This window comes from Mesoplodon densirostris, chromosome 18, assembly GCF_025265405.1.
Source record: "Mesoplodon densirostris isolate mMesDen1 chromosome 18, mMesDen1 primary haplotype, whole genome shotgun sequence".
NCBI classification, from domain to species: domain Eukaryota; kingdom Metazoa; phylum Chordata; class Mammalia; order Artiodactyla; family Ziphiidae; genus Mesoplodon; species Mesoplodon densirostris.
Window position 1 is genome coordinate 30,890,566 of NC_082678.1, and position 27,152 is coordinate 30,917,717.

The 27,152-nt window shown below is 39.9% G+C and overlaps 2 pseudogenes; both read left to right on the plus strand.

The window, feature by feature from the left end:
* Nucleotides 1-25,555, plus strand: LOC132479210 (leucine-rich repeat-containing protein 37A3-like; annotated as a pseudogene).
* The window catches only part of LOC132479211 (leucine-rich repeat-containing protein 37A2-like), a 3,685-nt pseudogene continuing 1,996 nt past the window's right edge, over nt 25,464-27,152 (plus strand).

The window sequence follows — 27,152 nt, forward strand, 5'->3', positions numbered from 1 at the left end:
ATGGATGCATTTTATCCTGAGGAGAGCATACCTAGGGATTTTCTGGGGAGCACAGATGAACCTCCAGAGCCCCCTGAGGAAGCTGAAATTTCTGCATCCCAGCAGGAGGCCCAAACTCGTCATCCAGAGCTCACTGAGGAGGCTGAATCTTTACCTCATCAAGAGGCCCCTGCTCAGCATCCACAGACCCCTGAGGACGTTGAATCTTTTTCACCCCAGGCAGAGGCCCAGGCTCAGCATGCAGAGCCCACTGAAGAGGTAGAACCACCTCCACTTATGCAGGAGGCTCCATCTCAGCCTTCAGAGGCCCCTGAGGAACTAGAAACTTCAAGTCCTCAGGAGGCCCTCGCCCGGCCTTTGGAGACACTTAAGGAGGTTGTAGTTTGACCATGTGTTCATCATGGGATAGATGAAGCTCAGCAGTCACACTTGTACAATGTCACTGTTAAATCTCTGGCTCTGGCACTTCCCATAAATCCACAGGTCACTAAAGAGGTTGAACCTTCTCCAGTCCAGCAGAAGACCCCACCTCAGCCTCCAGAGCTCCTTAAGGAAGTTGTAGCTCAGTCTCCATTGTATCCCGAGGTGACAGTTCCAGCGCAGAGCAGGATCATGCTGAGCATCCAACATCCCCCAGGATCAAGAGCAGTGGTTCTCAACCAGGGTGAGTTTGCACACAGGTGACATTTGGTAGTGTCTGGCGACAGTTTTGCTTGTCAGAACGGTATATGCTACTGGCATCTAGTGGACAGAGACCAGAGATGCTACTAAACATCCAACAGTGTACAGGGGAGCCTCCCACAGCAAAGAATTATCCAGCCCAAACTGTCAATAGTGCTTCCTAGCTAGAGAAATAAAGATCACTTAACACAAGTATTTAATGAGCATTTAGTATTTTGTATCTAATGCACCACATATATAATCATGAAAGTATAAATCATAATATCTCCCACAGTGAGATTTCTTTAGTGTATGGAGGGAGTAGTGATGTTATGTTTCATCATATATAAATTAGAATTATTGCCAATGGATAAATGTTCTGAAAGAATATCTATTTTTCTAATTCTTTTGCTCGTGTCTTGTTTTGTAGAAATCTTGGTTGCGATTTACTCACAGAACTGAGCTTTGGAACGTTTCAGGCCTGGCATGGAATGCAGTTTTTACACAAGTTGTAAGTGAAATAGAAGATGAATACATGTAAACAACTGTGTGTAAAAACAGTCATGCAGTTATTGGTTAGCTGGGTGTAATTAAGCCCAGTATGAATTATGGAAAGTATGCCTTGAGAGCCATTTATTTATTTTTTTCAAATGAGGAAACTAAGGTACAAAGAGGCCAAGAGACTTGTTTAACTCATATATATGAAAGGCTCTGCTTTCCATAGTACTGATCTTTGGCATGGTCAATTAAAGGCACCAAACAAAAACACTCAGATTAGCATTGTCATGGAATCCCACTGATGCCTCTCCAATATGAGAATGGTCCAGGAACTTCCACTTTTGAATTTCACTTGGATTCCTTTTCATGTGCAAAGTTCCTAACTGCTTAAAATGTATGCAACACAGAGCTGCATAGAACTAAGTTGAGCAGGGTGTGGTTCAGTGGGTGTGGGTGCTTCCCCAACCATCATTAGCTCTTTTAAATGGTAAAGCAGAAAGAATTCCTGAACACCCACCACAGGGCTCTCCCCAGCCACCCAGAACATTATTTTTCAAAAAAGCATATATTGCTGAAGTGAATTATCTGTGGCCAATAGGAAGCTTTGAGGTATGGAAAAAGACGTTGTTTGTGTTCAGCTGTAGTGTGAAAAATATAAAGAAAAGACTTTGCTGTGGCCTAATTCAATATATTTTCTTTGCTGACTACTCTTCAGTAAGAAGTGTGGGTTTTCCACCCCTTCAGCTCAAAACTTCTCTGATTTCTCATGGCACAAGGAAATGATAGTGGGTACGTTCAATGGCCCGAAGGCGATTTTAGACTCAAGGTAAAGAGCTCTTCTACACCTGGCTTTGGAAAAGACTCTCTTACCTGTCTTGTGGTTCAGAAATCCAGTTTCACACAGTTCCCACATTTTGGGTTAATGAAGGTGTTGAGGCTGTGTCTGGAGCTGGGTTAACAATTCCTGCAGATGCCTATCTTTAGCGGCCTCCTTCCTTTCCCTTGTTAGTTTGCTGACGCCTACCTTGGGGAGAGAGCACCAAGGGTCGGTTTTTCTTCTGTTAGCACACCGGAGAGCAGGCTCGTGAGGTCCCTTCACCAGGAGGTTTTAGTAGCGTCAGTACAACGTCTGAAACTCACCACCTTTCCTAAACATCCCAGAACACCAAGAGTTCCTTATAAGAATCAGAGTTTCACTATAGTTATGTAGGCAACACAGGACAATACATTGTGGAAATAAATAAATAAATCACAGTTTAAAAATTAATGAATTCATTCCAAAACATTCACTGAGTGCCTTGCCCACTGTCTGTGAACACTGTACTAAGTGCTGGGGATACAAAGACGCATAGGGCAGGGACTTTGTCCCCAAGAAGCTTTCATACTGGAAGGAGAAATATGGATGTTGATGGGAAAACATATGAGAGCCATTCTAGCATCTGTGCAGCAGGGTAACAAGGAGAGGGATGGGGTGATGAAGTAGCAAATGGGTGGTAGGTTAGAAAAGATTTGTAACGGAAGAGGCACCAAGTTGTTCCTTTGGAATTTGTACTCCTCTTAAATGACAGAAAAAGGTAGTGAAAGAATCAGAACTATCTGGTGTTGGAAATAAATTAGTATTGTACTCTGAAAACTCATTCACAGTTACTTTCAAAAGATTGTCACAGTATAGTAAGTCTTTGTTTTGGACTAAGTCTTTCTAATAGATAAAGCTAATTTGCTTCAGGAAACATTTGCCATGGTGAGATATAAACTTTATTGCATCTCTTAACCAAAGGCAAGCCACCAAGGGAAGATGCCACCCTCGAGTTAAATCAGTTTACTACCTATAATGACATATTACTGGGGTGTTTATAAGTTGCTTGCATTAAATAAGTTTGGAAAAGGGCCCCAGCTGAGGTGGATTTATCATGAATTCAATGAACCTTAGGCTTCAGGGCTCCTCACTTGCATAGGTCCCTTCCAAGGTGTTGAGAGGGGTCCTAGGGATTTGTCTATTTATAACTTTGCATGTTATTATTAGATAGGATTTCCCAAAGTAGATGAGGTTCAGGCCCCACAAAACCTTGATTCATCACTGGGTGTCAGGTAATTATAAGTCAGTAGGTTTCTTGAGTGAAGCCTCTATGTTATTGAGAAATATCAGGTGAAGTAGTTAGCAGTGTGGTAGTCTTTTAAATCCGAAATCTACCTCAAAGATGAGCCAAGAGCTTATTAATTAATAAAGTACCACTTTTTGAATGGTGGTAGTAATCATATCTCTTTCAGATAAAATCAGGAATGAAATATACTTTGGAAAACCGGCAGAGGTTGATAATCCTAAACGTTAAGTATGCTTTTTTTTTTCTGACTGTAAAGTGTTTCTCCTTCATTCACCTATGCAGGTCCAGACTGATGGCTTATTTTTAAAAATTCTTTTAGTCACTTCATTGGATCTAACAATACAAGCTCCATGATTTTAGAAACTGAAGGACTCTACAATGTAGAAAGGCTATATAACTTAAGCAGACAGAGCACATTCACATGCTGGCTTGTCCGTGGTACATCAATATTGTACCAAGAACATAAGCACGAAGAGAGAATAAGAGGAAAATCAAAGCCTTATCCCTATTGAATTATTTACCCCATTGTTGAGAATATCAGTGCGGGAGGTGTGTCCACACTATGAAGGCAAATTGAGCTGCGGTCACAGAGCCGCCCTAATGCTCCCCCAGTCAGCTAGCATTGGTTTCCTGTACATAGCTATGTACACACAAAAGCTTCCACACTTCAGGGTGTTGTCCTCAATTTTTGCTATGTACTAGAATCCTGGCAGCTTCTCAGATTTAGAAAGGCATAAACACTAAAAGCAAAAATAACTTGGGTCTGCCCTTTGGGGTGATTCAGGGTGGCTGTTTTATTTGTAATAGTTCAAAATTTTGAGATTGTCACACCTAGCAACTACTATACTTTTCTTCTCCCAACTGCATCTTATTCTTCCCACCTGTAGTATTTTCTCCATTCCATATGTTTATTCACTTTCTTGATAGTGTCCTTTGAAGCACAAACTTTTTAGTTTTTATAAAATCCAATTCATCTATTTTTCCTTTGGTTGTTTGTGCTTCTGGTATCATATCTAAGAAACTGTTGTCTAAAGCAAGGTCATAAAGATTTACTCCTGTGTTTTCTTCTAAGAGTTTTATAGCCTTAGCTCTTACATTTGGATATTTGATCCATTTGGAGTTAATTTTCATATACGGTGTGAAGTGTAGGAGTCCAGCTTCATTATTTTATATGTGGATGTACAGTTGTCCCAGCATCATTTAAAAAGACTGTTCTTTCCACATTGAATTGTTTTGGCACCCTTGTTGAAAATCAATATACCATAAATATGAGGGTTTATTTCTATATTGTCAATTCTGTTCCATTGATTTACATGTCTGTTCTTATTCCAGTACCACACTGTGATTGCAGTAGCTTTGAACTGAGTTTTGAAACCAGGATGTGTGAGTCCTCCCACTTTGTTCTTTACCAACATTGTTTTGGTTATTCTGTTTCCTTGAATTGCCATAGGAATTTTAGAAACAGCTTGGCAATTTCTGGAAAGAAGTCAGCTGGGATTTTGATAGGAATTGCAATGGAACCATAGGTCGATTTGGGAAGTAGTGAAATTTTAATAAGATTATGTTGCAGTCCATGAATCCAGCATGTCTTTATATTTATTTAAATCTTCTTCAATTTCTTTCAACAGATTTGTACTTTACAGTGTGAATCTTGCACTTACTTGGTAAAATTTTCCCCTAAGTATTATATTTGTTTTGATGCTGTTACACATGGAATTGTTTTCTTAATTTCATTTTTGGATTACTCATTGCTGGTGTGTAGAAATAATATTGATCTTATATCCTACAACCTTTGCTGAACTCATTTATTAATGCTAACAGTTATTTTCCTAGATGCCCAGGAATATGTCTTGTGGTCTTCCAGTTTCCCAGGAATACATTGGAATATTTCAAAGTGTCTGTGGACATCTCATTCCTCAGCTTTTCTTTTAAGGCTTTGCGGTTGGGTTGTTTTTTGCCCCAAACTTGTTATCCATTGCCTCATGCCACTGCCATGTTAAAATATTTGCTTGAAAATGTTTTCCAGAAATGCCACCTGAGCAGAGGCTTTTCTCACTAGACAGCCCTCAGTCAGGTCAAAGGCAAGTCTTTCAAGTGAGGTCTTCCAGGGGACCACCAGACATGTAAAAAAATGACAGTTCTTTGGGAATGAGGCTTTGAAGGACCTCTCAGTCCATGCTGCTAGTTCTGGTACCAGGGATGTGGGCTGTTTTTCAAGGCTACCACTGGCATGGAGACCAAAGGTCGAGGGCAAGTTAAAGCAACACAGATCTCATTGTTCTTACAGAAATTAATTTGTTTTCCTTTAATAAATTGCTCCCCCATTTACTGCCAGCATGTTGGTTAAATTTCCAGAGTTCAGAAGAAGTTGATTCTGACCATTTTTGCCAGTTTTGTTGTTGTTGTTATTGTTGCTTCTATGCAGGGATGAATTTTCAGATGTCCTTCCTGCATCATTTTTACTGATTTTCCTGCAATTTAAAAAAAATCTATAAAGTCTCAATGACCATAGGCTAATTAAATATTTATCACAAGAGATGATTAAGGAAAAAATAAATAAAAAGAGAAATAAATAAATAAATAAATAAATAAAAAGAGAAAATATAATTCTCATAGAGGCTTTCCCAGATGGGTAGATGAAGTTTGAAAAGGTATTTCTATATTTAGTGCTGTCAAAATTAAGGTTAAAGTAACAGATGTTTTAAAATAAAACCTTTTTTTTTTCATTCAGGTTAAGCACAGGCTTCTTTGAGCTTGATGACTTAAGACAAGTTATGTAACTTCTCTGTGCCTCAGTTTCCTCATTTGTACAATTGTGTAATATATATATCACATAAGGTTACTGTGAGGATGAAATGTTAAATGCTGATCATATATGCATGGCAACCCAAAAGATATTAGTTTTGATAATTATCTTTATAATATTCTTCAAAAGTACACTAATAATTCTTGAGTAGAGTTAACCTAAAATCAGATATTCTTTTCTTTCTTCCTGTTTCTTTTCCCCCTTATTTGTTTTAAAGAATTGAGGAAAAAAAGGAAAGAAAGAACTATGAAGAAAACCTATTCCAACATTTTGGAATAAAATTTTGTTCCCCAAAATTAATTTGTTTATTTTATTGATATATAAACAAAATGTTATTTATTTATTCAGCAAACATTTATTAAATGGCTAGTAAATATTAGGCACTATGTCAGGCACAGGAATAATAATGACAATAAAGTGTGGTCCCTGCTCTCAAGTTGCTGACAATCTAGGAGAGTGACAAGTAAACAGTTGATTACATACACAGTAACAAAGGCTATGGCACAAGAATACACACGGGACTATGTGATGAGAGTATGGCTTTCACCAGTTTTTCTAGGATTTATCTCTTCTTTGGCTCCAGAACCAAGGAATTAGCCTTATTTTTGTCTTTAGCTGGGTAGTTTAAATCATGAAATTTTTCAAAATTTGTAGAGATGGAAGAAAAACACCTTGAATTATGGAGGACACTAGAAATACTACTTTTTTACAGAGCAGGGGCTTCCTACCAGCATAGTCACTTTGAGGGTTTTTAACCTGAAAAGTACTTTGGCATATTTTTTCTTTGCTAGCCACTTTTTTTCTATTTTATTGTTTGTTTGTTTGTTTCTCTTGTCCACTTTATCATCTAGAGACCTGGGTAGTTCCCAGTGAAAGAGTGTTTTACAGATTCTAATGGTGATTTAAGGTAAAGACAGAAAATGATTTTTTTAACCTTCAAGTTCCATACCAAAAAAAATGAATATAAACTTTCATGGAAGTAATTGAAAATGCAGATAATTTTAATTCCATTCCATTTTTCAGAATTCTCAATCGTAATCCTTTGCCAACAGTTGAAGATTCTTGTCTTTTTAAAGTGCCAGCATTAAAATACTTGTAAGTACTGTAACAGTTTCATGGCTCATGAGATAATTTCTGTTCCTTTTTACTTTCGTCAAAAATTGAGTACTTTGGCTAAACAGTCATAATTTAGATTTTAACTGGGTTATTGAAAGTAGGAGTTATTGGCAAAGAAAAGGATTAAGAAAGAATATATATGGGTAAGAGAGCCAGCAGATGATGAGAACAGTGTTGAAGAACACATATAGATAGGGAACATGAAGATGCATATAGGAATAGTATTTATCCAAGAAAGCAAAAAGGAATAAGGGGTACATTATATTTTTAAAAAAGAGTGATTAAAAGAGGAAGATGCAATTGAAAATGAGAAGTGAGGATAATAGAAAATGATTGTACTGTTCAGCACCATGGTCATTAATTTGATGATGCAAATTTAAATTTCTTCAAAAGCATCTCTTTGGAATTATCATCTATGGCAAGTAAGAAGCCAAAGTGGAAGGAATCACATGTTAAGTATCTTCTTCAGTTTAGAAATTTTGTCTTTGGGTTTTATATCATGCATGTTTGGGCTTCTCCTTCAGAGACATGGGAACAGCACAAGTGTCACTTACAGCAATTGAAAGCATCCTCATGATGACCCTTGAATTGGAAACACTGTACGTTGATTTTTCTTACATTGATTTTCACTCAATTGTATTTTTAGGTTTGTTTGATTATCTTCTTAAGTCATGTTTATTTATGTATAATTTTCATTTAACAAAATTCACTCTTTTTAAATATACAGTGTGATGTGTTTTGACAAACGTATAGTTCTGTAGCCACCACCACATTTGAGGTAAAGAAAACTTCTGCACTCCCAAAAGACCCCTCATGTCCCTCTGTAGTCAATCCATCCTCCTGTCACTACCAGCCCCTGGCAACCACCAATCTGATTTTTGTCCGTATAATGTTGCCCTTTCCAGAATATTTGATAAATGAAATCATGTGGTATGTAGCTTTTTGTTTTTGGCTTCTTTCACTTAGTCTCTTTGGAGATTCATCTGTTTTGTTGCACCTGTCAGTAGCTCATTCCTTTTGAGCACTGAGCAGTATTCTAGTTGTGTGGATACACAATTTGTTTATGCATTCATCGTTTGATGAACATTTGAGTTTCTTCTAGTTTTTTGGCTATTATGAACAAAGCCTCTGAAAACACTCACGTGTGTGTGAACATATGTCTTGTGTGAGCATATGTTTTCATTTCTTTGGGGTAAAATACCTCAGGATTGGAATGCTTCATCATATGATAAGTGCCTATTGAACTTTTTAAGAAACTGCTGAACTGTTTTCTAAATTCCTGTGCCATGTTGCTTTCCCACAAGCAGTCTATGAGAGTTGCAGATGCTCTACATCTTCACCTGATCCTTATATTTGTTTTTTAAAAAAATTTTAGCCTTTCTAGTAGGTGTGTAGTTGAATCTCGTGGTTTTTGCCACATTTTACATTTCTGTAATAGCTGATGATGTTGAGTGTCTATTCATGTGCAAATATCTTTTTAAATGAAGTGTCTGTTCAAATCCATTTTTTAATTGGATATTTATATGGAGATTTAAGAGTGCTTTATATAAAAAGCAGTGGAAAAAGTCCTTGCTCTCAGATATGTGTTTAGTAAATATCTTCTCCCAGAATGTGACTTATCTTCATTATATTAAAGTGTCTCTGAAAACTAGAAGTGTTAAATTTTTTTTGATGAACTCTAATTTAGCAATTTTTCTTAATTTTTCATATTTATTTAATTTATTTATTTGGTTGTGCTGAGTCTTAGTTGCGGCAGATGGGCCCCTTAGTTGCAGCTCATGGGCTTCTTAGATGTGGCATGCGAACTCATAGTTGAGTCATGCATGTGGGACCTAGTTCCCTGACCAGGGATCGAACCCGGGCCCACAGCATTGGGAACTCGGAGTCTTAACCACCAGGGAAGTCCCTTAGCAATTTTTCTTAGATGGTTTCTGCTTTTTTGTGTCTTAATCTAAGAAACCTTTCTCTGAGACCCCACTGTCTAACCCAAAATCACAAAGATTTTCTCCTACGTTTTCTTCCAGACGTTGTATAGCTACATTTAGGTCTATGATTCATTTTGAGTTAATTTTCATATATGTTGTGAGGGAAGGGTCAAGTTTTATTTTTTTGCGGTTTAAAAAACTATTTCTGTAGGACCCTATTGTGACAGTTTATTACACAACTTACTGCACCTTAAATTGTGCCATCCCCCCTCCAATATGGCAAGCTAATTGAAACTTTCTGTCACGCCAAGGCTAGTTGAGGGGATTGCGTGAGATTAGTATGCGGAAACGGCCCTGCATTTAGCAGTCTGTTCCAACCGTCTTTGTCAGGTCACCTGACAAATGACTGTCTTCACCGTGCCGTCACGCATTGGTCACTGCTCTAGCCTCATCTTCCTCAGCGTCCCACAGCATCTGCCACAATTGCGATCCCTCTCTTGTCAGCTAGATGCCCTCCTCTCTGGATATTAAAAATTATTTCCCTGTGTAGCGACAATACTGTTAATACACAGTATTGAAGAAATTAAATTCCTACACAATAGTATTACCTAATAAAGTGTTGCTATTCAAATTTCCCCAATTGTCTTTCTTATATAATATCATTTCTTTTAACAGCTTTTTGAGGTATAATTGACATGCAATAATCTGTGTTCACACACACACATACATACACACCATGAAGACATCACGAAAATCAAAATGTCCATCACCTCAGAAAGTTTCTTAATGTCTCTTTGTAATTCTTCCTTCCCATAGTTCCTTGCACTTCCCAATCACCATGCAACCATTGATCTGCTTTCTGTTTGCATTTTCTAGAATTTTATGTAAATGGAATCATACAGTGTATACTTTTTTCTAACTGGCTTCTAACCCAGCATGATTATTTTAATCTTCATCCATATTGTTGTATATATCAGTAATTCATTTCTGTTTATTGCTGAATAGCATTTCTTTATATGGATGTACCACCATTTACCTATTGACCACTATTTTCCATAGTGGTTTGATCATTTTACATCTCTACCAGCAGTGTATGAGAGCTGCATTTTCTTCACGTTGCGGCCAACATTTGCTGTGCTCAGTATTTTTAATTTTAGATAGTTTAATAGGTGTGTAGTTGTATCTCACTGTAGCATCCCTAACGATTAATCATGTCAAACATCTTTTCATATGCTTATTTTCCATCTGTATATCTTTGAATCTTTTATCTATATTTTTCTGGAGGTTTGAGCGTTCGTTATATATTCTGGAAATTAGTCCTTTATCCAATATGTAAGTTGCTAAGTATTTTCTCCCATTCTGTGACTCACCTTTTCATTCTCTCAGGAGTGTCTTTTGCAGGGCAGAAATTCTTAATTTCGATGGTGTCTAATTTATCTATTTTTTTCTTTTATGCATTATGCTTTTGCTGTTGTATCTAAGAAATCTTGCCGAACTCAAGGTCATAAAATTTTTCACCTGTTTTGTTCTAGACGTTTTATAGTTTTATATTTTACATTTAGATCTTTGAACCAATTTGAGTTCATTTCTGTATATGGTTTAGATGGAAGTTCATTTTTTTTTCTTTTTGCACCTGGATATTCAGTTGTTCCAGCATCATTTCTTGAAAAGACTATCATTTCTCCACTGAAATGCCTTTGAACCTGAAAGTCAGTTCTCCACATCTCTCTACTTCAGAACTTTGTATTCTGTTCCTTTGGTCTTTTTGTCTATCTTTACACTACTATCACAGTGTCTTGAAGGTGTAGCTTCATAATCCTTGAAATCAGTTACTGTTAGTTCTTCAACTTTGTTCTTTTTCAAAGTTGTTTTAGTTATTCTAAATTTTATTTCCATATGATAGAATTAGCTTGTCAATGTCTATAGAAAAGCCTACTGGGGTTTTGATGTATAAATCAATTTGGGGAGAATTGATGTCTCAACAATATTGAATCTTCTGATCCATGAATACTTTATATCTCTCCATTTATTTAGGTCTTTCTTAATTTCCCCCGGCAGTATTTTACAGTTTTCAGTGTGCAAGTCTTTTGTCAGATTTATTCTAAGTATTTTATATGTTTGATTCTTTTATAAGTAGCATTTTAAAACTTTGATCTCTGATTGTTTGTTGAGACAAATTCATCTTTTTGTATGTTGATCTTGTACCCTGAAAACTTGATAAACTCATTTATTAGTTGCAGTAGCATATTCTTAGATTCTGTCAGGTTTTTTACATAATCATGTTATCGGCAAATAAAGATAGTTTAACTTCTTCGTTTCCATTCTGAATATCTCTTTTCTTTTTGTTGCCCTATTGCACTGGCTAGAACCTTCAGTGCAATGTCAAATAGAAGCAATGAGAGCAGATATCCTTGCCTTGTTCCTGATCCTGGTGAGAAAGTACTTTGTCCTTCACCCTTAAGTATGATGTTAGGTTTTTTGTAGAATTCATTTATCAAGTTGAGGAAGTCTCCTTCCATTCCTAGTCTACTTAGGGCTGTTTTTTTCTTTAATCAGGATTGTATGTTAGATGTTTTCATTCTTTTCCTGCATCTATTACAATGATTATATGCTTTTTCCCTTCTTTTCTTAATTTGTTTATTTATTTTTGGTTGCATTGGGTCTTCATTGTTGTATGTATCCAGTATTCTTAATCTTTTATGTAGATCCATATTCCAATCTGGTGTCATTTTCCTTCTGCTTAAAAATACTTCTTTTAACATTTCTTATTGTGAAAGTCTACTAGTAATGAATTCTTTCAGCTTCTGTATGTCTGAGATAGTCTTTATTTTGCTTTTGTTTTGACAGATCTGGGTATAAAATTCTAGCTTGATAGAATTCAATTCACTACTTTAAAGATGTTATTCCACCGAATTCTTGTTTACGATTTTTCAAGCAAGAATTCTGCTGTCATTGTTATCTTTGTTCCTCTGTAGGTAGTGTATAATTTTTTCCTCTGGCTCTTTTTAAATTCTTCTCTTTATTGCTGGTTTTGAGCAATTCGATTATTTTTTGTGCCTTGGTTTAGTTTTGTCCATGTTTCTTCTGCTTAACTTTCATTGATCTTCTTGACTTTGTGGGTTTATAGTGTTTACCAATTTGGAAAAATTTTGGCTGTTATTTCTTCAAATTTTTATATTTCTCCTCTCCTTCATGGACTCTAAGTACACATGTATTAGGCCACTTGAAGTTGTTGCACAAGTCACTGAGGCTCTATTCATTTTGTTGTTGTTTTGTTACTCCTTTTGTTTCATTTTGGATAGTTTCTGTTGCTATGCCTTAATGTTCACTGACCTTCTGCCGTGTCTAATTAGCCTTTAACCTCCTGCAATATCTTTTTCATTTAGACATTGTTTTTAATCTCTAGATGCTCATTTTAGGTCTGTTTTACATTTTCCATGCCTGTACTTAACATTTTCAGTGTTTAGTCTGGGTTTTTTAACATATGAAATACAGTTATAATAACTTTTCTTCATGTATAATAACTTTTTAAAAGTTCTTTTCTGCCAATTCTAACATCTGTATAGATTATGGTTTATTGTTGATTGATTGCCGTTTCTCCTCAGTATGGGTCATATTTTCCTACTTCTTTGCATGCTTGGCAATTTTTCATATGATCCCAGATATTGTGAGTTTTAGTTTATTGTGTGCTGTGTATATTTATATTCCTGTAAAATGCCTGGGCTTTGTTTTGGGTGAAATTAGGTTACTCAAAACAATTTTATTCTTTTAGGTCTAGCTTTTAAGGTTCGTTGGGTAGGAGTCCAAGTAGCCTTTAGTCTGGAGCTCATTATTTGCAACTACTGAGACAAGTCCTTTCTGAGTATCATGAGGTTTTCCAGTCTGACTTGTAGGAACAGGTACTATTCCTACAACACTGTGTGATATCCAGTTGTTCTTCTTATTAATCCTTTCATGTGGTTCTTTTCCTGGCATCAAGTTTTTCCTCACACAAATGTACTGACCAATACTTTGTTGAATTCTCAAGAGCTCCCTCTGCATATCTCCAGAGTTCTTTGTCTGTGCACTTCTTTTCTCTCTGATACTCTGCTTTGTGAACTCTAGTTACCTTGGTTTTCCCAGACCCTTATCTCCATTTCGTCTGTCAGGGAGCCCACTAGTCTCTGTCCGGACTTCTCTTCCCTGTACCATGACGTGGATACTCTCTCAGAGAAGTAAGGGCAATTATAGGGATCACTTCATTTATTTCCCATCTCCTCGGGAATCACTGAAATTTATTGCGTGAGGTTCAGTTTCTTGAAAACTGTTGTTTCATATGTTCCATCTGATTTTTTCCTTGTTTCAGGTGGGAGGTTAAGTTGGCCCTTGTACTTCATCTTGGCCAGAAGCCAATAACATTCTTTAAGTCTGTTTTGTTTTGATACAGGATCCAATTAAAGATTAGGCATTGCATGTCATGTCTGTGTTTCTGTTAATCTAGAATTGTTCCCTACTATTTTTTTTTGGTCTTGGATGACATTGGCTTTTTTGAAGAGTCTAAGCCAGTTGTCTTGTAAATTGCCCCACAATCTGTATTTGTTTCCTCATTAGATTCAAAGTAAACATTTTGGGGAAGAATACTATATAGGTGATGTATTCTTCATACTTCATCACTTCAGGTGGCCCCGTGCTAAGTTTGATCACTTGATTAAGGTGGTCTATTCCATATCTCTCCATTGTAAAGTTATTTTTCCCCTTGGTAATTGATAAATAATATGTGGGGTGATCCTTGGGATCAGTGAAGATCCTACTTTCAAACAACTCTTCACCCAACTGTGCATCATTGATAATCCTTGTCTGAATCGATTATTACATTGATAGGTGCAAAATAACACTTTCCTAATTCTATCCTTCCTTTTGCATTTATTAGCTGACATTATTCTATAAAGAAGAGATCCCCCTCTTTTCATTTGGAGTATCATTATGAACTCATGTGCTTTTTTTTCAATTAACTATGTTATACCTTATTATAATGATAATGTTATTCTTTGGAATGTTCCTTTTGTCCAGATTTGGTCAATGTGATCTCTGTTATTGTTTAGCCACATGATGCTATTTTATTACTACAATAATTTCTAATATATTACTACTCACAAATAGGAACTGAGAAAGTGACTCCAGAATGTGCGGTATTATTCATACTCTTCTTAGAAGTCTGCCTTCTTCCTGTGTACTCTCAACCCAAAGTGAGGCTTTCGGGTTGGAAGGAGATACTTCTGAATTAAACTACAGATCAATGTCACCCAATTCTAGTCCCTATTCCCTTTTTTCTAGGCATATCATACCTACTGCCATCCTAATCCTTCTGTTGGGCACCTCTCTCCTCCTCTATATTTATTTCCAACAGTCAAGGGCAGCAATTGGCCAACCGGCCCCTATCCAGTTCTATAGTCCATATGCCCCAAGAACTCCTTTTTGCACTGGTCTGTGGTGGCCTTGGCCTACCTCTTCTACCTACTCAGGTAACTCTTTTACCACGAATTTAATTACCTGTGTTTCCATTTATAGGATCTTACCCAGCCGTAGGGCCTGCTGCCTCTGCCAATTTAAAAATACTATTGAGGTTGTCTGTGAGACAGTCAAGCTGCGTTGTGACAGTGAACGCCTGAGGGACGTCACACGTTGTGGTGAGTCTCAATTGCGGGATAATACATTTTTAATTTTTAATTTAATTTGTTATTTTTAATCAAGGATGATACATTTTAAAACTAATGATGTAATTACATTATTTTAATACATTCATTCAGAGTTCCAGCTCCCTAAATTTCTAAGAATTACCCCCTTGCTAAAAATCAGATTCTTGGTTACATTATTAAGGTAATAATAGCTCAGTTACATTATTAGCTTCATAATGTAACTGATCTACATATATAAAGGAACAAGAGCAAGGAATGGAAGGGGGAAGGGAATTCACATTAATGGCCACATATCCCATGCTGCCCTCTGTGCAAATGAGAACTTATTCACATAGTACATCACAGTTTGTAAACTGATTTTATATACATTAGGTCTCAAGTACCCTTTGTCTTATAAGACAGGTGTAAATATATTTTTGTTTATTTTGTTTGTTTCTGCAATTTTATAAAGAGTACAAGTGATGCTGTTTTATGTCCTATCTGGAGCCTGAGAGTTTCTGGTCCCATAACCGGAAGCTGCTACCAAGCCCTTCTAATGCATAGGGGAGCTAGTTATTTCTTTGACTGTCCAGCTCTGAACTTGCTCTGAATCGCCAGTTTTTTATCCACAAAACACTCAGGAGCTTTCAACTATTTTTCTATATATTAGATTTATGGGCACTAACTTGATGACTTCCAAAATGTGCTTTCATGCCCAGGTAGCTTGAATACAGGTCTCTTTCAGTCATCTAGAGCACATCATAAATAATAACACTTTGCCACTTATATAAAGACAATATTGCTGATTTTTCAACACAGTTTTTTTTTTCCTTTGGCCACAAAGCTGGTGGGATCTTAGTTCCCCCAGCAGGGATTGAACCCGGGCCACAGCAGGGAAAGTGCCGGGTCCTAACAACTAGACCACCTGGGAACGCCCCCAAACATTTTTTTTACTAATTATATTACTCCCTTCACCCCCAGAAGTGTGCAGAAAAGGCATTTTTAATCTCCTTTTACAGGTGAGGGAAAACAAGATCAGAGGTGTTAAGTGCTATGACCCTAGTGCCCCGGTCTCCTGTCCCCAGTTTGGGGCTCTCTGCTAGCCTCTGCTCCTCCTTTCTCATGACCCTTCCCTCCTCCTTTGACCCTCACCAAAAATACTTTTAATCCTTTTGGGAGACAAGCCCAGCTACACAATGGTACACATTACCTTCACACAGTCAGAAGATTTGAATGATTCCCCAAGTAGAACTGGAAATATTAGAAGTAAAATGAATTGAAAGCAAAGTAGCCATCTGACATAAGTTGCTTTTTCCCATCTACATTTTTGGGCCTCAAGTATTATTCCATTGATTTGTTGAACATTCCACATGGGCATACAATCTGGCAAATCTCTTAACTTATACCCGAGATCCCTGCCCAAATTTTAGCAAAGAGCCAGGGAAGACATAGTGTTTTTTTCTGTATAGAGCCTTCTGTTATGGGGACTGGGATATATAGAAGCAGGGACTCAGCAAAGGACTCAGTGGGTAGTTGGAGAAGGACATGTCCAGATGATGACCTGTTAGCGGCGGTGGTTGTCGTGGAGATCTGTGATAGCAGCAAGAACACAAGCACACTGAAGAGGTGGAGAGAGGAAGCCTCACACTCCTCTGCCTCTGAGGAAGGACAGGATGGGGTATATGAATGTGAGGAGTCACAGTAGATCTGCAGAGAGTCCAGCTGATTAGGGGAATATTTGTCTTCCAGGCTTGGCTTTTCTTGAGTACTGGCCCCTGGGAACCAGTGGAGTAATCTTGAATATAGTTCCTATATTTCACGCTACAGAATTTTCTGAGTAGATAGCCCCTTTTTCAAGAGAGATCTTTTTCACATTTTGTTGTTGCCAGTCATAGGCTGAAGTGTGGGTTTCTTTTTCTCCTAAGTGGCACTCAAACTTTGACTGATTCCTAATTTCTTTGGCTGTGGACTGACAAAAGGCTGTCCCATCAGTCTTCAATGATCAAAAACAGTCCCTTCTATTTTGACAGATGAAGAAACATCTATAGAGAATGCAGGAGGATCTTTGATGAAGGTGTTACAAGCCCAGAAGAAGAACAACAGCACCGAGCTGACTATCGAGTCAGACAGGATGTCCTCACCTAACAGTGCTGTCAGCTTGTCAGGCTTCATGAATGAGCAGCTGGACTTTAATAATAAAAGTGATATTATCAGTACACTAAATTACATACTGCCTTATATCTCAGAGGGAAATCTAGGAGATGTGGAATCAACATTATTACCATTCATTCAACTTCTTTTTTCAAATACACAAGATGAAGATATGCCGCTGTGCCTTTTGAAAAACAATACAAGGAGCCCTTCTGTTAAACCTGTACCCAACAATTCAACTAATAAAAACAAATTGAGGGAACTCCATTTATTGGAAAATTTGTTAGATGCAGAAACTCAAGAAAAAATTGATGAGGTTAAAAAGGAAGAAAAAGCTGCCACGCGTACGCGTTCCAACCTTTTCAGTGCCGTGTCTACATGCTACATCTTTCAAAAGAAATTAGAAACTGCCCAACCACAGAAAGCCTAGCAAAGATTGAGAGTACGGAGGAAAAGCTGCTGAGAGTGAACAAGGTCCTCAAGGGGCATACAGAAAATGCACCTCAAAGCAGTGGGAGATGAGAGCGTCAGGAGGAAACAGAATGCCCAGCCATCTGTGGCGAACACTGCCAAAGAATGAAAGCTCAGGAGGCCATCCCCAAGAAAGCTGAAACAGCTTCTCATGGTGCAGAGGCCCAGGAAGCTGGTGGGAAAGTCCTCCAATGCAGAGTCTTCATTCATAAAGGAACACAAGGCCGCAGGCTCCTCTTCCCTGAAACCGTACTTCAAGGGCAGGCCTTGTGCCTCCTTCCCGCCAAAATCCCCATCTGAGGTTAAGAGCAAATCAAAAGACTTATCCAACACTATTCATGTTTTCGAAGATGCAAAGGCAAGAGTTAGAGATATTAAGGACTTTGAATTAATCTCACATTCTGGAAAAAAAATACATCTTTCATAAAATTAGTTCTCATCGGGTCCACAGAAAACCCAAAGTTAAAAGGAGGCAAGGGGCTTTCCTGGTGGCACAGTGGTTGGGAGTCCGCCTGTCGATGCAGGAGACACGGGTTCGTGTCCTGGTCCGGGAAGATCCCACATGCCGTGGAGCGGCTGGGCCTGAGAACCATGGCCACTGAGCCTGTGCGTCCGGAGCCTGTGCTCCGGAACGGGAGAGGCCACAACGGTGAGAGGCCTGTGTACCGCAAAAAAAAAAAAAAAGAAAAAAAATGGAGTCGAAAGTTCAGAAAGAAAAGTTCACTTGATAGAATGATGCTTGCAAGCCCTCCGTTCTCTGTCGTGAGGAGTCTCATAAATTGCCCTCCACGAGAGGCTGTTTCATCTTCAGGAGAAGTGACTTCTCAGGAAAATCCTTTTCCAGAATTATTTTCTCTTTCAGACCCTTCTGCAGAAAACACTACTTCAGAAAACAATACTGCACAAAATGTTTCTGAAGCAATTATTTCTACAGGAAACACTACTCTGCCAGGAGGAACCGGCCCTGGAAACACTAGCCATAGGAACGTCTCCACTGCACATTCTACTGTTGCTGCAGACAACAGTATGCCAGCTGTTCAACACAGCAACAAAACACAATGGGAGCACCACAACATGGTCACTGAATTATCCTCTAAGCCCACAGGCTTCACTTTCCCAGGGCTCGCATCCCCGGGTGGTCAAGTTGAAACTCAGCTAAACCAGCAGCTCTGGTCCCTCATCCCCAACAATGACGTGCAAAGGCTCATTTCTCATGTTATCCAGACTTTGAACATAGACCGCTCGGACACCCACGTACAGCTGGCCTGTGCCAACCTCATCTCTAGAACAGGCCTCCTGATGAAGCTTCTCAGCCAGCAGCAAGAAGTAAATGTGTCCAAAGCAGAATGGGATATGGACCAATGGAAAGCTGACAACTCTATCAGTGAGAGCACAGAAGGCCAGAGTGAGCAGAAAGAGCAGGAGTCAAGTGAGGTGAGGATAACTCCTGACACATGGGACTTGGACACTTACTCAGTTTAGGACATGCCATTAACGTGCCCAAGCGGGAATACCACGGGCTCCTAGTCAGTATCTTATCTTTGGCCATGAAACGGGCTAAGACCGTGATCTCCAACTTTGCTCATTGAGAGAGTGTGTCACTATTCCTAGGGTAGACGCGAAAAGGACATAACACAAGATAAATTGTAGATAGATTGTTGAAGAAAATGCTAATGATAAGACTAATAACATTAAATTTGGCTTGTTCTTATAGAAGCTACTCGCCTGAAAGGATTGGGTTTCATAGTTTAAGAATAGTTAGCTATCGTTTAGAATAGGATTAAGAATCGTAAGTTTTCATCCCTTCTATCTCCTTGTTTTTAAAAATTTTTATATATTTTTTTAGCTCACAAAAGTAGTTCCAGGTTATGACTATAACAACAAACTCATCTTGGCAGTATCTGTACCTGTAGTAGTGACGATTTGTGTTAGAATTCTCTGTCTCATTGAGGTAAGAACAAGAATTAATTCAGATTCAGAACCCAGAAACTGAGAATCAAATCCACCTTTCCACCTGCTACTACTTGATTCTTCCCTTTAGCCATGAGGACTGACATACACTTTGTTCTTTTAATGAAAATTATATTCCCAGTATGTTTTTTTGTGTTTTTTTTTTTTGGATGCATTGGGTCTTCATTGTGGTGCATGGGCTTCTTACTGAGGTGGCGTCTCTTGTTGTGGAGTATGGGCTGTAGATGCACGGGCTCAGGAGTTGTGGCACACTGACTTAGTTGCTCCGCAGCATGTGGGACCTCCCCAGGCCAGGGATCGAAACTGTGTGCCCTGTGCTGGCAGGCAGATCCTTAACCATGGCACCACCAGGGAAGTCCCCACAGGATTTTTAAAAGGAACTTCACTCCCAGGAGATCCCTATGGAATTGGATCCATGATAACAAGCTATTGGACTATTTTGAAAAGTGAAGTTTATAAGAAGGCCAGAGTTGACATGATAGTAGATTTTCTTCAACTCAAAAAAGTATGCTGATTTGAGGTACTCACCAGTCACTCTCATTCTACTGTTGATTTCTTTCCTTCTTGGCTGAAGTGATGAGAGATATAGGGTCTCCATACTCAAGGAGCTATCAGTCACCCTGGGAGGGCTAAAAGGACATGCCTAAAAGACAAAAGTGTAATCTCGTCAATTCCTCAGGTTTACTTAGCTGTTTTCTTCTCCGGTGTATTAGGAATTGTGTAGATAGGTTCCATTAAAACACTGCAAGTAAAATCTTGCAGCAGGCTACCCTAAAATATTTATAGTAGCCTATTCCTGGAGCTAGCCTGTTTACCTTTTGTTCAGTTACATAGTGGTTTATTACTTTTCCCAGCAGGCAGTTGCTAACATTATAAGAGTGATTTTAATAGGCTGACAGTCTTGATTCTACCCTACCACTCCACATTACTTTAGTTATCTTTTCTCCTGTAATGGCAGCCCTCCATTCCAGCCAAAGCAGCTCCTCACTATACGCTAGTTACACCATACCCATTCCTACTTTTGTCTGTGCCTTTGTCCATCGAAAATTCCTTTATTTTGCTTTGCCTGTGGAACTCCTATGAATCTCTGAAAAGCCAACTCAAGTTCAGATATCTTTCTTCGTAAAGCCTTCCCTGAATACTCCAGCCCTCCTGATCCTAGTCCTGTGAGGTTTGTCACCATCTCTTAGGGGCCATAGCAAAGCAGTCCCCTCCCCTCAGAACTCACAAAAGTGGTAAGCAGTTTTTTGAAAGGCAGCCCCCCAGGAGAGAGCCACCAAGGTTAGCCCATCATGGAGCTGAGCAGAGATGTGTAAGGACCAATGGCTTCCTGGCCTATCACACTTGAATCAAACCTGGCATGATGTACTAACTTCTAAAGAGAAATGTGTCTATCTGCAGGAGGGTTGGTCACTAGTGAAAGCATAGAAAAGGTGAGGAGAGACCAACATGGGCAGTGCCCATCCTCACATTGCCCAAGAGTAGAGATGGCACCTTAGGCAGCATAACTGCAGAGTCAGGCCCACTAGCCAGGCTGCCTGTTGAGGAGATGGATGGATCCAGTTACCTCAGGCCTTCCCATTAAATTCTGGACTCAGCTGATTCCTTTTCTAATTCTGTTGTCACCAAGTAGCCTTCGATTCTGTGATTGTGCTTCAGTGTGCCACGGAGGCCTGTCCCCACAGAAGGTAATTCTCTGATTGTGTAGACACAGATGCCCTGTGTGTAGAACAGATGTATTTCTCATTGTCAAGTAATAATTTGGCATTCTGATGTTTGATCAATCCTGTGATATTGCTAAAGTGAGACTGCCACAACAGGAAGACGTGAGTTCTCGCTTGGTGAGGAAGAGTATGATTTCTGAGCCTAGGAGGCTGGGGACTAGCTTGCTAGTCATTGGCCATTGCCCAGACTGTACCCTCTACATCTCAGGTGGCATATGGCCTTTGGCATTTTTAGAATTTCTGTAAAGTCCCCTTTTTCTTGTTTTCAACTTCTTGCATTTGTTTTGTTTTGTTTTGTTTTGTTTGGGCCTGTGTGATCTTAGTTCCCCAAGTAGGGATTGGACCTGTACCCTCAGCAGTGAAAGCGAGGAGTCCTAACCGTTATTTCCTCTCCCCACATATACGATAAGCTTTTGGAGGACAGGGGCCATGCAGTGTTCTTCCTATGGTAGACAATAATGGTGTTCAACGGAAGAGAGATGAGGCGTTATGTCAATTCCACAGTGAGGAATAATTCAACCGAATATTTATTTGAAGTAGGATAGAGTCCAGCAATAGACCCCTGTGTTCTTAAGACTTTTGAAATGTCATGTTTTAATATTGCAATCTGCCGAAGAAAATGAATAAATGGTGATAGAATAGCTGCCTAAGTATTTGGGGGGTAAATAGCAGATCCCCATGTTTCATCTTAAATAAACATATATCCATAAATGTGAAAAAAGACCACATAAAGGTATTAGAAGAAAATAAAAGTAGTATTTCTATAATCTTCTGGTGGGAAAGAGCCTTCAGAGGCTGATGCCACAAGCAGAGCCTTTGATATATTCCACCATCTTGTCTGTGACACCAGCTTAGCACTGATTCATGCCAAGCATAAGATGAAGAGTTTTACATATATTGTCTGATTTAAAGCCCACAGTCCTGTGAGGATGATATTACTATCCCTCCTTCATGGATGAAGGAGATCAGTGTAAGGCCCCAGCGGCCAAACCCAAAGCAGAAGGCAGTTTCACCCGACTGCAAAGCTGGTGCTCCCTACTCCACTCTTTTGTCTTGTCTCCTTAGAGTCAAAAACACTGGAAATATTCGAAACACTGAAATTCAATGAAAGCCAGTATTTCTTTACCATAAAGAGTTTTTGTTTGTTTGTTTCGAAGTGGTGGGGTTTGGCCATGCTGTGCAGCTTGCAGGATCTTAGTTCCTTGACAAGGGATTGAACCTCGGGCCACAGCAGTGAAAGAGCCACGCCCTAACCACTGGACCACCAGGGAACTCCCAAGAGTTTTATAAGTCAACAAGAAGCAGACAAACAGTTCAGGGGAAAAGGGGGCAAGGGCTGTGAAGAGTAGGAGGTGTGTTGACAGTCTGCCACCATATCTGCCTGTCGTCTCCTCATGGCTCATGTGGGGTGGGTTTTGTTAGGCAGGCCTTTGTCACCTCGTGACGTAAAAATCATCTCTAATATTTTCTTCAAGTACTTTTATAATCTGTCCAAAATTTGTTGTATTTGTTCGTTCGTGTGGTTGAGGTAGGGGATCTAACTTTTTCCCCCTACATGAAGATCTGATTCTTTTCAAATCTTTCACTGAATGGTTTATTCTTTCTTCCCTGGTCTAATATGCTATCTTCATCTGGATGCTGTTGTGTGGTCCAGTTATCTTGTCCTGTACCAGTACTAATATCACACTGCTTAATTCCAGTTGCTCTATAACATATTACATATTTTATATCTGGTAGGGCAAGGTCCTACTCTTTGACCTTCTTTTGCATACATTTCATAACTATTCTTACATATATCCTCTACCAAATGTCAGCTGGCCAGGTTTTATTTAAAAATTATTTTGGCTATAAAATGGATTGCATTGAATTTTTAGTTTCATTTGAAGAGAATTGACCTCTTTACAACATTGTAGGAGGATGGTATCTCATGCCATGTAAGTACTTCTTAATGTCCTTCAAAAAAGTTTTAATATTTTCATCACATAGGTCTTACAAATTTGTGGCTAAATTTATTCCTAGGTGCTTTATGCATTTTTATTGATATAGTAAATGGGATGTTTCTTCTGTTTTTTAGTTAGTTGTGTTATATGGGAAAGCTACTGAGGCTAATATGTTGATCTCTTGATTTTGTATGGAGCCATCTTACTCATGTTACTTGCAGTAAAATTTCAGTTGATTCTTTTGGTCTTTTTAGGTCCCTTGTTTCATATGCAAATATGTTTGTCTCTTCTTTCCAATACTTCATTTTTCTTATCGTACTGATTAAGACCTCCTCCACAATGCTCAATAGTAGCAGTAATGATTGGGCATCCTACTCTTGTTCTTGACATTAAAACAATGCTTAGGTTTCTGCCAGATACTTTTATTTTCTTTTCCTACTTCTAAGAGTTTTTATTAGGAATTATCTGTTGAACGTTATCTAAAACAGTCAATAAAATATATCGCCAGCTGCATGCAAGACCCTAAGTTAGGTACTGTGGAAGAGTCAAAGGATTATTAAACAGGGTAGAATTCCTTTCCTTGAAAGAGTTATCATCTTACTGGATAGATAAGATTTAAAGTAAAAAGGAATGAATAAGGATTTGGACATAGTTGTAATGGATAATCATGATCATGTTTTCTTTCAAAACAGATTTCTTCTCATAGAATTTCAAAAGAGGAAGATAGAAAAAGAAGCAGAAGGTAAATATTGGTCTTTGAAAGCAGAATTTTACAACTAGAGGAGAACTTAGAACTCATCTATTTCAATTTCCGCACCAAAGGCAGGAAGAACGCTTAATTACCCTAATGGTTTACCCTAATTTATTTATCAGCAGAATTAGCTCCCCAGCCCAAGCTGAATTAGAACAGGACTGGCACACATTCATCTGCTCTCACTAGTCCTTTAAGGAAAGAGGGTGGACGGGGAGAGGTTTTGGTTGTACCTGTTCCTGCTGGGCTGATGCCTGGCTCCCAGGCATCAGGCCAGGCCGGAGGCCTTCTAGGAGGCTCTGGGGTAGGGAGGGCCACATGGTTGGGGATTTAGGGGCTGGCCTCACTCAAAGCTGACGAAAGGTAGAACATATGAGTCCCTTCTGGAAAGTGGCAAGAAAACTTCCCTTCTCATCCTACTGTTTTTCAGGCCCCTACTCTCTATTCCCTTTATCCAAACCTCATAGAATTTTAGCCGGGAGAAACTTTAGACAGTAGTTTGTCTCTTCCTTTTGTAATAAGGAACTGGAGAAAGAGAAAGGGAAAATATATTGCCCCATGGTCATACTGCTGTTGATTACCAAGAAGAAGATGGTCCCTTTCCACTGAGGACTTCTCTACTGATCACACACTGTGCTTGGGCTGTGAGCTACGTTTTATGTCACAGTTGAGTAGACACATACTATATGGACATAAGTAGTTTCTGAAACAAGCTTATTGTGCACTATGATTTTTTTCTATTCTATTTGTATTCGAAAAGAGTATTTTGTGCTTCCCTGCTGGTCGTGGCCTTTAAACTGATTCCACAATTCACTGACACCTGAGTGACAGCCTGCAGAGTGAAAGTCAGAGAGCTATAGATGACTTTGCTCATTGGGTTCAGGTGTTTACTTGGTGTGATTCAACTTATAGGATAGAGCAGCCAGGAAAATAAAATCACCTTCTCCCCACACCCACACTGCCAGCAAATGCTGCATGTGTGACTAAGTCCGAAGCAGACTGGTGTGAAGCGCGTCTAAGGGAGTAACAAGTTTCTGCCCAGTGCCGTTGTGCAGTGTTTTCACTGCACGAGGGCAGTTGGCCAAGGGCAAAGAAAGGTGAACGGGGCTGAAAATCCTGCCTATGCTCCATGCTAAGCCACATACAAATGTCTCTCCAGAGACACTTGGGGTCCATTTTGGACAGACACAGAGAACTTCTGGAAGGCCAGCATGCATGCAATGATTTTCATGATCCCGGGTCTGTGGTGATTTTGTTCATTGTGATTATGGACTGAGGTCCCCATTTAGTCCTAATGAAAGCAGAGATAACACATTGTGAGAGAGATGAAAAGTGACATGCAACACTAACAGTGTGTGTTTTCCTCCAAGGGGCTTTTTTTTGATTTCTGCTGCATAAGAGAAGTTCAGGGGAAAGTGAGAGTCAGGTAGATGTGAGGAGGATAAAGTAGTGTGGCCAGAGAAAGCAGGGGAGATGCAGAATTAATATTTCCCTTTCTGTGCTCTAGGAGGGCTTTTTTGGGAGAAGGCGGCCACTTTGGCTTAGGGATATGTATAGGCCTCTCAGCACCACACACAAGGAAAACATGGCCCAAAAGCTACACGACAGGAAGTCTTCTGATGCGGATGAGATATTTCTGCATCCCAGCAGGAGGCCCAAACTTGTCATCCAGAGCTCACTGAGGAGGCTGAATCTTTACCCAGCAGGAGGGCCCTGCTCAGTATCCACAGACCCCTGAGGACGTTGAATCTTTTTCACCCCAGGCAGAGGCCCAGGCTCAGCATCCAGAGCCCACTGAAGTGGTAGAACCACCTCCACTTCAGCAGGAGGCTCCATCTCAGCCTTCAGAGGCCCCTGAGGAACTAGAAACTACAAGTCCTCAGGAGGCCCTCATCCAGCCTTTGGAGCCACTTAAGGAGGTTGTAGTTCGACTAGAAGCACATCAAGGGGTAAATGAAGCTCAGCAGTCAAACTTGTACAATGGCACTGTTAAATCTCTGGATCTGGCACTTACCATAACTCCACAGGTCACTAAAGAGGTTGAACCTTCTCCAGTCCAGGAGGAGACCCCATCTCAGCCTTCAGAGTGCCCTGAGGAGATTGAACCTTCTCTACTCCATCAAGAAGCCCCAACTCAGGCTCCTGAGAGCCCCGAGGAGGTTGAACCTTCTCCAGTCCAGCAGGAGGCCCCATCTCAGCCTCCAGAGCACCCTGAGGAGATTGATCGTTCTCTACTCCATCAAGAGGCCCCAAGTGAGGCTCCAGCTTTCCCTACTGAGTATATACTACAAATTCCAGTGACTGATGAGGTAGCATCTCTACCTGGCGTTCAGCATCACGCTCCTTCAAACTTGCCCAGTGTTACACTTCAACCTCTGGATTTGGAATTTACCATCAATTCAGAGGCCACTACGGAAGCTGAGTTTCCTGCAGCTCAGCAGGAGGCCCTGGCTCCACCTCTTGAGCATCCTGTGGAGACAGGATCTTCTCCAACCGAACAAGAGACCACAGCTAGGCCTCCAGAGCCTCCTGGAGAGGATGAGCTTTCAAGGGAGCAGTAGCAGCCAGCTCAGCCTTCTGAGCCTCCTGGGGAAGTTGAACCTTCTCCAACCCAGCAGCAGCCGACAGGTCAGCCTGCAGAGCCTCTTGTGGAAGCTGAGCCTTCTCCAAGTGAACAGGAACAACCGACTCAGCCTTCTGAGCCTACAGAGCCTCCTGAGAAGGTGAAATCAGCAACCCAGCAGGAGATCCCAGCTCAGCTTTCAGAGTCTTTTGGAGAAGCTGAAACTTCTGCAACCCACGAGGAAGCCTCAGCTCAGTCTCTAAAGCCTCCTAATGAGGCAGAATCTTCTCCAACCCAGCAGGAGATCACAGCTCTGTCTCCTCCGGAGATAGGACCTTCTGCAACCCTGCAGGAGCAACCAGCTCAGCCTCCAGAGCCTTCTTCAAGGGAGATGGAACCTTCTCCAACTCAACAGGAACAGCCAGCTCAACCTCCAGAGCATCATGAAATGACAGTTTCACCTCCAAGTCACCCTCATGCTCAGCATTCAAAGTTATCCAGTGTTGCTGTCAAACCTGCAGATATGGAGCTTACCATCACAAAAGAACCCACTCCAGAGGGGGGACCTTCTCCAAATCAGCACAAGCCTTCAGCTCAGCCCTCAGTGCCCCTTACTAATGCAGAATTTTCTACAGCCCAGCATGAGGCCCCCACGCTGCCTTCACAGCCACCTGAGGAGTTTGAACTTTTGCCAGTTCAATAGGAAGCTCCAGCCCAATCTCCAGAAGCTGGTATACATAATAAACCTTCAGTACAAGAGGAGACCCCAGCTCAGTATCCAGAGCATCCTGGAAAAGAAGTTATTCCTGCCACAAGCCAA